The following is a 12,757-nucleotide window of genomic DNA, read 5'->3' on the forward strand; positions in this document are numbered from 1 at the left end:
ACAGTTAGCGAAAAGGAGGAGAACATTGCTATATGCTCCATTTGTCATACCTCTGTTAGTCGGGTTAAGCTTGGTACAAAATATGGTACCGGAGGCCAAAGGACCCATCTGAAAAAATACCACAAAATCAACTGGGAGGACCACCTTCGTCGCATAAAAACTGGAACCATTGCTGTTGCTGGGGATAAATGAGTAGAAGGTCCGCTCATGGTGGAACAGAAAGAGGAAGAAGAGGGAGACATTCTCTCTGGTAGTGGTACACAAAGTAGCCCTGTCCCCAGCACTGCAGTGGTACCGCCCACATCCTCAGCAACATCTCAGTGGCACAAGAGTAAGAGTCAGCCTGAGACACCAAGGAGTACTGCAATGATAAAAAGTGCGACGTTGAGCCTAACAGAAAGGAATACCACGCAGCCTACCATTCTTAGCATGTTTACTAGGCCGGAGGGGCAGTACGAACGTAACCACCCAATAGCACGTTTGTACAATGCGAAACTGGCTAAATTGTTAGCACTGGACCTTCTCCCTTTTTCTTTTGCTGAAGGGGTGGGTTTTCTGGAATTTGTGACAACAATCTGCCCAAAATTGAAGGTTCCCAGCTGCTATTATTTCGCCAGAGTTGCTGTTCCAGCACTACATCACAACGTTCTGGAATTGCTTGGAAAAGCCTTAAAACAGAGTGCTGTTCAGAGTATCCACCTGACAACAGACATGTGGACCAGTTGCCAAGCCACTGATTACATGTGCATCACTGCACACTGGATCTCTTTTTCAGGTGTTAGAGGTAAGATATCTGCAGGTGTTGACACTGCTGAGATTTTTAATGACACTCGCAAACATGCAACTGTAGCCGTGTTTGCTATGGAGCAATCTCATAATGCTGCAAACATTTTGGATGAGTTTAACAGCAAGGTCTTTGAGTGGCTGCGACCAAGAGGGCTTAACATTGGTTTTGTTGCCACGGACAATGGCAGTAATGTAGTTAGGGCTATGAAAGATGGTGGCTATTTCGGGGTCCTGTGTTTGGCACACTGCATTAACACTGTTGTTCAAGACTTTCTGAAAAATGAAAGCAAAGTCAGCAACTTACTGACCACCTGCAGAAGAATATGCACACATTTCAACCATTCTTTTAAAGCCCGGAAGCAGCTGAGGGTCATTCAACGTGAGCATAAAATGCCAGTCAAAGCACTCATCCAGGAGGTGCCAACACGTTGGAACTCAACTTATTACATGCTTGATCGTCTGTTTGAGCAGTACATACCACTCAATGCTTATGTCATGAAAAGATCAGGGGATCCTACTATGAAAGGCATGACCGTTGGGATGGCCCAATGGGACCTCGTTAAATGCCTGACAGAGATGCTACTTCCTTTTGAGGTCTTCACACGTGAAGTCAGCAGGGAGGACTGTACTATGGGCCAAGCTATCCCATTGTTGTACATGCTAGAGCAAAAGCTGAAGGAGGTGTCTGAAATGTACGCAGGTGTGAATGACAAAGTAGATGCATATTATTTGGCGGACACCTTAGCCCTTCGCTTATCTGAAAATACAAGGATTCAAAATAACATTGTGTCACATCGACAATACATTACTGCCTCAATTTTGAATCCACGGTACAAATTATTTCTGAACATTAATGCAGTAATTCCTTTTCCAGAAGTGGATGTTGCCAAGTTCAAAACTTTGATAGCTGAGGAAGCCACTGACTTTAAAAACGAACGGCTCTTATTTAGAGGCCCGCCACCCCAGGCCAGAACAAGTACTACAGGGCATCCAGAGTCAAGTTCTACTTCAGAGCCTGAGAGCAGTGCGTTTGACTCCCAGCAGTCACCAACACTACCAGCAATAACATCAACAACAGCACCAACAGGATCATCAGCCACATAAAAAAAACAGCAACTGGTTTCTACGGAAAGGGTTTTGTAAGTCCATTGCTGATGCAAAGGCAAAAGAGGCCAAGCAAATCGTAGCACCCCTAAACATTGAGCGGATGGTCCAGGCCTATCTGGATGACACAACAGAGGTCTTCAGGGAGTAAAGCCCATTGGTGTATTGGTATGGGAAAAGAAGCCAATGGCCAGTGCTCAGCAGGCTGGCAATAAAGTATCTGGCTTGCCCTGTCGCAAGTGTCTCTTCTGAGCGTGTTTTCAGTGCTGCTTGTGCCATTGTAACTGTGAAAAGGACCAGTCTCTCGCCCAAAAGCGTCGAGAGGTTAACCATGATCAAACTGAATCAGCACTTTATACCACCGGAGTACAAAATACGTGAAGCACAGCAGGAAGAGGAGAGCGACTTCGATGACATAAGTAGTGGGTTACATGACCTACTTCTGTCCAAACCACCAGAATTTGAGGACGAGCTCCTCTTCTCTGACAACTAGGCTTTCAAATTGTTACTTTCTTCCTTCCTTTATTGGTGTGTGTATCTGTCTTTCTGGTTAAAATCAAATCCATCACCACTGTCTCCTCTTTTTATTTCCCTATTGGAGTTGCACGTCTGTGCATTTAACTGTCCACTCCACTCCTCAGAGTCCTGCTCCATCTTCCTGACTCGCCCTAAATAAATTTCCAGCAAGCCAGGCATTGGATGGAGATGGAGAATAGTACAATAAATGTTGCCTCTAACAGTCCCTCCATAAGAAGTGAAATGTGACTATAGCTATCTTCCGTTTTGTTTCCGAGCCGAAACTCATTACTGTCAGATGGATAGGCATCTGATCTGACAGCCAAAGAGAAGAGCAAGACAGGTAATGATTAATGAATGATGGCATGCATTGCATTGGATGCTTGCTGACTCAGAGTGAATGTGCATGAAGTCGAACTATACTAATTAATCTACAAAGTAAAAGTGACTCAAGTGACAGTCAATGTTTCCTTTTTGTTTAATAACCACATTGTACTCCTCCTACTGCAGGTACAGGCCAATATCTGTTGCAATTTTTTAATATGGAATATAAACTTAATCAAAGTCACTACAGACTGAGTTGGTGTTGGACAACACGTACCACACGGTCATGATGATGACCTTACTATCTTTGCACGCAGTCAGTCAGTTGGATCGGAGATGATTGATGGAATAACTGCATTTCATGAACTGGCATAAAAGGTAAACACAACAATTCAACAAGATACACAGCAGACCTAGGCTACATGTCCGTGTAGTGGTGGAGTAGAGTGTAGTGGTATGACTGACAGTGGCGCATTGATTTAGTCACTTGATTTGGAAAATGCTAGGTTGCTGTATATGCCATTTGTCTGGCTCTGTCAAAATCTAAGGTAAATGGAGGTTGGGTCACGGCCCGGTGCCGTGGGCCTGTTCTGTGCTGGCTCCTGTCCTGTTGTTGTTGTAGCTTAATGCTGTAAATAGAATAGACACGATGTATCCAAGCCACCTTAGTCTGAAAGTGTTCTCTCAAGATTCTTGTCTTTTCTTCTTGCACTCCACCGTAATTGATGTTTTTTTTTATTCAGTTATTTTTCAATACCCCTTTTGTTTTTCCATCTACACTTACAGGCCAGCCTTTACCCTGTGCTATACTGGGAGAAACAACTCACACTTACCTTACCAATCCGCATCAGGCAGGCAGTGGCACCCAAGATTGATGTGCGGAGTGTCCATGGAAGGAAGGACCAAGATGAATGACGAGATGCAACTCCACAATTGGACCAGGATAATACAGAATCTTTAGTATCATTCATCATTTGTCTTTTAATTTATTTGATTCCTTTTTTCTCTTCAATCATAACGACTGTGTGTTGTGTTGTTTGTTTGGTAATTGATCCCTACAACTATTTTTTAATTTTCTTTGCTAGCTTTAAAAGTAAGCCCGGTACAGCATGTAATTTGGGTCTCTCGGAGGGCATACAGGCAAGGCAAATTTCGTATTAATAATTATACTGCTGCCCTGTACTGTCTAATTGTGTAGTAGTAGTTAGTAAGTACTACTCATTAACCATCAATGTATCTTCATCATCATGCATGCATTTCCCTTTTCTCCCTTTATAGATTTATTGGATAATGGATCATGGTCGTCTTCCAAGATTGTGTTTTAATTTTGTTGTGTCCATGCGTACTGTTTTTATTTGTCAAACCTTTCCCCAAAACCCCTTCCCATCCATTCATCAATCCCTAACCCTCTTCCCCCGCACTGTGTGATTTATATTGAGGTGTGATGTGACTACATTAAATGTACACCAACAATTGATCACACGCTTGCTGGGGCAGATGTGGTGAAAGCAACACTAATTCAATTTCAAGGCAGGGCAAGGATCTTCTTCTGCTAGCCCACCCATGCTGTACTTTTCTTTGTTCTACTACTCCTCCCACAGTCTCTCTCAGGCAAGTGACTGTCTCTTTTTTTTTTCAAATGCTAGTGCCAGTGTCTACTACTACCACCACAACCATGGCATCTTCTCCATTCTCTTGGGAAACCATGCAGCCATCTCTGTGCCGAACTTAATCATCATCAATTACAGGTAAGATAAGTTTGGTGGGAGGTATAATGGACTAGGAGGAGAGACTGACAGTACTAGTAGGACAAATAAAATAACTCAGTTAGGGGTACTGCATCTATCTGTTTGTGTGTTACAAAATAGGCAGATTTTTTAAATCAAACACTGGCTGCGGGCCTGCAGCAGCAAGGAAACCATGTGGCGTAAATTCGTAAAACAGTAACCCACCCACAAAACATTAACATCGTATGTTTAAGTATAAATATAATTTATTACCCTAACAAAAATAAACGATCCAACTGTGACCTGACCCACCCCTCTTCCTAACCCCAACCAATGTCCAAAACCCAAAAGTCCACACAATGTCCATAAACCCCAATGCCCAATACCAACCCAACAACAAAAGGAATTAAAAAGGGGCAATCCAACGTGGTCCTAAATTCGGCAGGCTTTGAGGGGTTTATCCACGAGGATCTTAACCCGCTCCTCTAGGTGATCCTCCAAGCGTGCCATCCGGAGGAGCATCTGGCGGCGAAATGCTCTGCAGTTTCATCCAGGGTGGGTGCAGCAGTGCTAGATGTTATCGAAGCGCGGTGACGGGCGGCTGCCTGACTGCGGCGCCGTAACACTGGAGGTGGGGCCTGGCTGGGGCCCGGGGCATTGAAGGAGGCTACAGCTGCAGCCGCCTCCTCCTCTTCCTCTGCCTGAGCCACCAGCCACCGGTACTCTTCACAGATGGCCTCCAGTATCCGGCGCCAGGCCCTAGCTGCCAACTCCTTCCATGTTGGTTTTTGTTGGGAAAGAGGATCTATATCAAGAAAGAAAAAGAATATTGTAACCAATACTCTTAGCAAAACAGTAACACAAAATGAATTCAACACATAGTGGCACAGTAGCACTAGCAGGCACAGTACATAACATTTGTGGTAAGTATCTATCCTCCCACTTCCTCGGACTCTAACATTTGTGGGAGTTTTTTCAGGCATTATACTAGCACTATGGACTCCAGTACACACCAGTCGTCTTCTTCTTATCTCTAGTTTAGCGAAATTACATAACCTTTTTGTAGCCGGCATGCCAGCTCAGTCAGCTAAGCTTGCACCCAAGACAAACATACGAGTCATGACGCAGACTTTTGTTAGTTTTATTTACTACTACTGTCTGCAGGTGGGGAAGCTCATATTTTTCTATTACAGGTGGCACTGGCCATACTCTCTCTGTTACATGAGGGCAATTGCTTAATTTCACTTTCACCCTGCCCTGGGTACTACAAAAAGGCAGATTATTTATCTGATCCAATGATCATTGCTTATATATGGGAACACGACATAAGGTCAGTAGCGGTCAGTGGTGGAGGTGCTGCCGGGCGGTGACGTGGGGAGGGGGAGGGGCAGGGTGGGGGTAGTAAACTATGGATTACGGACAATTACAGGTAAGTAAACAATACATATAAATAAATAAAACAAATTTTGTTACACGCACTGCATCGCATTTGGCGGTGCAGTGCGCACAATGAAATTTATTTTATTTATTTTTATGTTTACTTACCTGTATTTTGCCGTAATCCATAGTTTACTACCCCCCACCCTGCCCCTCCCCCTCCCCATGTCACCGCCCACCAGCACTCCCACCACCGACCGCTAATGCATAAGGTACTTTGTTTTCATTGATTGTGTAAACAACAGATAGGCCACCCTTTGCAGGCTGGCTGACACAATCGAAAGTAAATTAACTTAGGTAGGGAGTTGTCCTCGGAGTCGGAGGAAGGCGCTTTTAATATATATATATATATGATGTGCTTGCAAACTACTGTAAGTCAACTGTATTCTGAAAATACTACTTATATTCCCATCCGCTTTGCTACTCTGGCGCAGTTTCTTTTACATTCTCTTCAAAGTAAGACTCTGCATCCAGTGACAGTCTCCACCTATGCTGTTTATGATGAATACATCCAGGCATCCATCCATTAAAAGTAAATGTCTATCATTCTTTTTTATATATCTCTTAACAAACCTTAGTTGGTTTCACCAACAACCACCCATGCGTCTGCTCCTTCCTTGCTTGCCTTGGCTTTGAGTTTGACCCAAACACGGCTGATGATTCTTGCTATCTAGTGTCCACCCATACTGTGCCGCCCACCCAGGCAGGCATCTTCTTTCACCTTCCACCCATCCTTCAACAACCCATGCATCTGATCTGATTCCTATCAGCCACGTATGCATGCTTCCAACATATCCTTCTCTGCCAGTCATATTACATCTCGCCCGTCCTTCCTCCTTCCACCCTTCTTCCCTCTTTGTTCAACACATCCATCAAGGTCATCTGATCTGACTTTTAGTCTTCTCCATAAAACTTTCACAGCTGAGTTGGAGTGAGATAGAAGAGGCGATTGGTTACTCAACTCACGCTGCTAATGCTATTGCTAATGCATTGCTAATGCTAAGTAAAGGGTGTCTTCTTCAACCGTTGTCTAATGTTCACTACAACTTAATACTTAATAAGTCTCACAGTACAGAGAGTGAAGTGAACAACCTTCCAGCTAGTAGTAATGTCAATAAGTAATGAATATAGCTTACCACCGCCCGCCACTCCTGCTGGCTCCCCCCCTGCAGCTCCTGCAGGTGCCGCATCTTCTCCTGCCCCCTCCGGAATGGCCGCATCGCCATTGCTGCTGGCCCCGCTTGGCACTGGTGGTTGGTAGTATGCCTAGAAAAAACATTACACATTTTTAGATGCCTGTACACCTCCCCCTATTTTATTCGTTTTCACTAGGAAGATTGAAAAAAAGTTAATACAACATACATCATCACTAGTCCAAATCGGGTACTAGAGTAGAGTCAGTAGACAGACACTAGTAGTGTTATGGTTCCTAGGGTCATCTAGTACTACTCTACTCTTTGGAAAGTTAGCCTGAGCCATGTAACCATTTTAGATTCATCATGTCTACTCTTTTGCGCATGTTACCTCGCAGCTTGTTGTGCAGTAGACGCCTTTGAGGCCACATGAGTGTTGCGTACAAGTGAAGAGGTCAAAAACAAGCCACTTTGTTATGGAGTTCGGTTAACCCGTACTGCTTAGCCATAACATGTTACACTTTTTGGCATGACTGCGAAATGCTTGCATAATTGCATTATACTATCTAACGCGCACCATTTTTCTCATAATAGGCAGAAGATTCCTTCTACAAACCAGAGATTTGCTGAGCTTATGATGCATGTAACCAGTATTTCTACGTTCTACAGTGAGGGGTCTCCCAGAATTCACACAGATCTTTTGTCTTCTATCATGCACTTGAAAATGTTTACTGTTTTAATCTTATGTATTTTGCTGTTGGAGCTGGCTGTAGTCATTTCATAGAACAACGTACAGAGCTTGTTATTTGAAAATAAACCTTTTGAACTTACACATAGACTCTGTGGTATTTGGTATGGTGGGTGGACTTACACGAGTGAGTGAGCGAAAGGGTGTTATGTTCTGGGTTGTGTAATCATTGGGTATCTTCGTGTGGGGGTTCGGGACCTAATGAGACACTATAGCTAGTCGGTCAGGGGATTGTGGGTTCTGACTGAGGTGTGAGTAAGGTCCAACCTCCCATCACCAACATCCTATTTTCTTGTGCATAGTTCTTTATGTGGCTGTGCAGAATCCGCACAACAGTAGTAGTATGCACTATCCTATCAAAAATACTAGTCAAATATCTGATTGGGCATTTTGTTGGTGGGAATTGTCAAAGCCTCAAAATTAAGAAGACTAGAAGAGGACAACCCAAAGGACAGGACCCAGTGGATAGAGCTATTGGTCAATCTGAGTTTTATTCAAAAGAAAACCTTAAATAAAGAGTGGCCAACTGGACAAGCTTAGCTACAGACAGACTAATAGTAGTAGTACAGAGAGTCATAGCAGAGGCAGTTAGAAGGAACTTAGAGGCAGGGATAACCAGAATTTGGATACAGATAGTCAAGGTCAAAGAAGCTTTTGTAAAAAATAGAATTAGGAAGTGGAACCATAATTAATAGTTCGGAAAAAAAAGTGCAGTAAAAGTTAGGGAAATATAATTGTTAATATTAACCACTGGATGACTTACTGGGGCCAGCAGCAGGGCCCTCGGTAGTCCCACCGACTCGGACCCCATCTTCTTGCCCCTGGGTGGTGCTGATCATGTAAGATATAATAAAGAAAGAAGGCACTGTTCCAGGGTCGGTATGGTTGAAGGTCAACCAAGACCAGGCCTCAACAAGAGGCAAACAAAGAAAGAGAGATAGATCTATGGGTTAGAGGTCTAGGGTGGGGTACTCAGGATGGGGGGAGACAACACAGGTGTCTCTTGTTGCCCTCACACACCCCGAGGGATGTCATGCTTCATCATCGGGCGGTGCTCCTCGTCGGGCCGGCGGTGCAATGCCCTACGGGTCCCCCGAAGGGTCTCTTTAGCGGAGATCTTTTAGAGAGCTGCCGATGGGTGCATGCGGGTATGCGGAGGGGGAGTACCGGGGTCAGTGGGGAGGGTAGTGTGTGCAAGGATAAAAATACCTAAGGGTTACCTGTGAAGCTATTTTAATAAGAAGGTACCCCTGGTACAATAAAAAATCGTGAAAAGAATGTTACTTGTCAAGACGTAATGTGTCTGTAGTAACTGGAAATACAGGTCAAATGGTCGACATGTTTCGCGCCTTTTAGTGGTCAGAATGATCCATGGCGTTTCATCAGGACCAGTAGAAGTGAAAAGTGTGGGGAGAGGTGCCCAGACTATGTGTAGTGGGGGGGGTAAATTATCACCCTCTCACTCGGCAACAGGGGGGGAGTGCAGTGTCTCCTAAACAGGTAGTGTGTGAAAAAAAGGAGTCTGTTGTGCCCCCTTTGCAATGGACCTAGACCAAAAAGAAGGATAAAAAAAAAATATATATAAGGAAAAAATGGAGAGGTTAAAATACATATGCGGACATGCCTTGTCCATCTGCATATGTAAACAGCAATTCGAGAAATCACACATTGTAATGAGACAGTCATAGTATCATACATCTGGAGGCCCAGGCTACTCTCAAGTTTATAGGAGAAACGGGCAGGCGTGGGTGTAGTCCCATGTCAGTCAGCGATGGGTTACGGGTCCCGTTGGCAATCACAGAACCCAGCTAGAGGGTCGCTGGGTAAACTGCTGTGCCCTGCGGGGCCCAGAAACCTCCACTCGGCTGTGCAGCGGGCTCACCTGGTGTGTTGTCCACCGGGCCAGTCACAAGAACAAAAAAAACACGTGTATTGCTAAATTAACAATATTACTGAGTTCATAGGTTCAACACGAGTCAAGTGCACAACGAGTGGTCTTACCTATAACAAGAGTTGAAATTACTCCATGAGTTAAAAAGCGGCGTAGGAGGCCCACACCATCTAGGGCTGAAAGTCGGTAAGAAAAAGGTTTCCAGTGCCGTCACCTGAGCAACCCGTGAGTAATCCTCGAGGCGATCTATCTACCCAACTCACTACGTAAGTTACTACCCTGCTCCACATCGGAGAATGATGTAAGTAAACCTAACGCTCCACTTTTGTCTCCTTTACCCACCTGGGTACTCCCTGCTGATACCTATTCTTACCGACTTTCAGCCCTAGATGGTGTGGGCCTCCTACGCCGCTTTTTAACTCATGGAGTAATTTCAACTCTTGTTATAGGTAAGACCACTCGTTGTGCACTTGACTCGTGTTGAACCTATGAACTCAGTAATATTGTAGCAATACACGTGTTTTTTTTGTTCTTGTGACTGGCCCGGTGGACAACACACCAGGTGAGCCCGCTGCACAGCCGAGTGGAGGTTTCTGGGCCCCGCAGGGCACAGCAGTTTACCCAGCGACCCTCTAGCTGGGTTCTGTGATTGCCAACGGGACCCGTAACCCATCGCTGACTGACATGGGACTACACCCACGCCTGCCCGTTTCTCCTATAAACTTGAGAGTAGCCTGGGCCTCCAGATGTATGATACTATGACTGTCTCATTACAATGTGTGATTTCTCGAATTGCTGTTTACATATGCAGATGGACAAGGCATGTCCGCATATGTATTTTAACCTCTCCATTTTTTCCTTATATTTTTTTTTTTTGTATCCTTCTTTTTGGTCTAGGTCCATTGCAAAGGGGGCACAACAGACTCCTTTTTTTCACACACTACCTGTTTAGGAGACACTGCACTCCCCCCCTGTTGCCGAGTGAGAGGGTGATAATTAGGCCTGGGCAAAAATTTCGTTCCGTTCGCGGAAATTGCGATAATTTGACATTTTTGCGTTCCGCGGAGAGCGCGAAAATGTCAAAAATTCCGGTTTCCGCAGCTTGGCGATAATTTGTTTCTTGCTCGCGCTGTAAAATGATACATTCTCGCGCGCGCGCGATCGCCTTACCTGAATCCCTGCGTTCGCCGACAAGTTTTCTTGATCCGGTCGCGTTCTCCATGAGATGTTGTATTGTTTTTAGCCATTTGCGCTGTCTCGCGACAGTTCGCGCCCGCAGTGACGTCATGCGTCGCGCGATCACGTCTTTCTTCTCGCGATCATGCACCGCGAGAACAACTCAAAACAAGATGGCCGCGCCCGCAAGCAACCACATGGGTAAGTTGGCGACCCGCAACCATGCAGAAAATCTCGCGAACATGCCGGAAAAAAACTTCCGCATCTTCGCGATATTTCTGCTTGTTTGCGATAATTTTAAACATTCTCGCGATAATTTGCGAAGGTTAATTCCGCAAATTCCGCCCACCCCTAGTGATAATTTACCCCCCCCACTACACATAGTCTGGGCACCTCTCCCCACACTTTTCACTTCTACTGGTCCTGATGAAACGCCATGGATCATTCTGACCACTAAAAGGCGCGAAACATGTCGACCATTTGACCTGTATTTCCAGTTACTACAGACACATTACGTCTTGACAAGTAACATTCTTTTCACGATTTTTTATTGTACCAGGGGTACCTTCTTATTAAAATAGCTTCACAGGTAACCCTTAGGTATTTTTATCCTTGCACACACTACCCTCACCACTGACCCCGGTACTCCCCCTCCGCATACCCGCATGCACCCATCGGCAGCTCTCTAAAAGATCTCCGCTAAAGAGACCCTTCGGGGGACCCGTAGGGCATTGCACCGCCGGCCCGACGAGGAGCACCGCCCGATGATGAAGCATGACATCCCTCGGGGTGTGTGAGGGCAACAAGAGACACCTGTGTTGTCTCCCCCCATCCTGAGTACCCCACCCTAGACCTCTAACCCATAGATCTATCTCTCTTTCTTTGTTTGCCTCTTGTTGAGGCCTGGTCTTGGTTGACCTTCAACCATACCGACCCTGGAACAGTGCCTTCTAGTAATTACCCTATTGACTTCTTGGAGCATAGGCACTGGACCATTAACTAGCTCCTGGTCCCCCCCCCTTTTTGTGAATACAATAATAAAGAAAGAGACAAACATTAAGGAGTGCTGTGAAACAAATAAATCATTTTAAAAAACGCTCAAAAAACATTTTAGGAAACAACAATTGCAAGAAAATTGACCTATCTAATCAGATCGACTACTGGGCTGCTTGCGGGATTCACGGACCGTCTACTTATTTATGAACACTAATCCAGTGTTCCATAATCATTCTGATTCCAGAATACTAACGAAGCCTAAGTACCACCTGACCTAGACCACCAATTCCAGACGGGCCAATTGTTCACTAAGTCTGCATTTCCATTTTATTTAGCATTCAAAAATACATAGATGAGATGGAGGACAAATGCATAAATGTGTGCATACACCAAATTGTTGGTTGGTTGCCTCTGATGTTGTTCTGCTACTGACTTACACTGCTAATAAGCCTACCACTCACTAAACAAACTACAAAAGGTTCTACAGAGGACTGGGGTAAGCAGCACTCAGTGACAGAGGAGGCATCACGCAGACCGTAAAATAATTATGAACTAATACTAACTAAACCTAGTATCCATCCACCACTATTTCACAGAAGGACAGTGTAAGGACTAGAGTCTCTCAAGCAATAGCATTACCTAACTTCAGTTCTCTAAAGTAAACTCTTACGTTAATCAGCCCAAGCTAGCGCAAAGTTGCAAACAATTAAGAGTAGCGCCGGGCACCTGTGTCCTACAATCACAGAAGATTTTGAAACGTAATTTACCTGCAATGTAAGCAGCAGTAATCTTGTTATTCGACAAAAAATTATACACAATACTTATACTACTATATATTAGCTACTCATTCGCAAAGGAGGATTTTTCAGATTTTCGAGGAATTCGAAGCCTTAGGGGGCTATCTGATTAACAAAAAGAA

This window comes from Triturus cristatus, chromosome 6 (genome assembly GCF_964204655.1).
Source record: "Triturus cristatus chromosome 6, aTriCri1.1, whole genome shotgun sequence".
NCBI classification, from domain to species: Eukaryota; Metazoa; Chordata; class Amphibia; order Caudata; family Salamandridae; genus Triturus; species Triturus cristatus.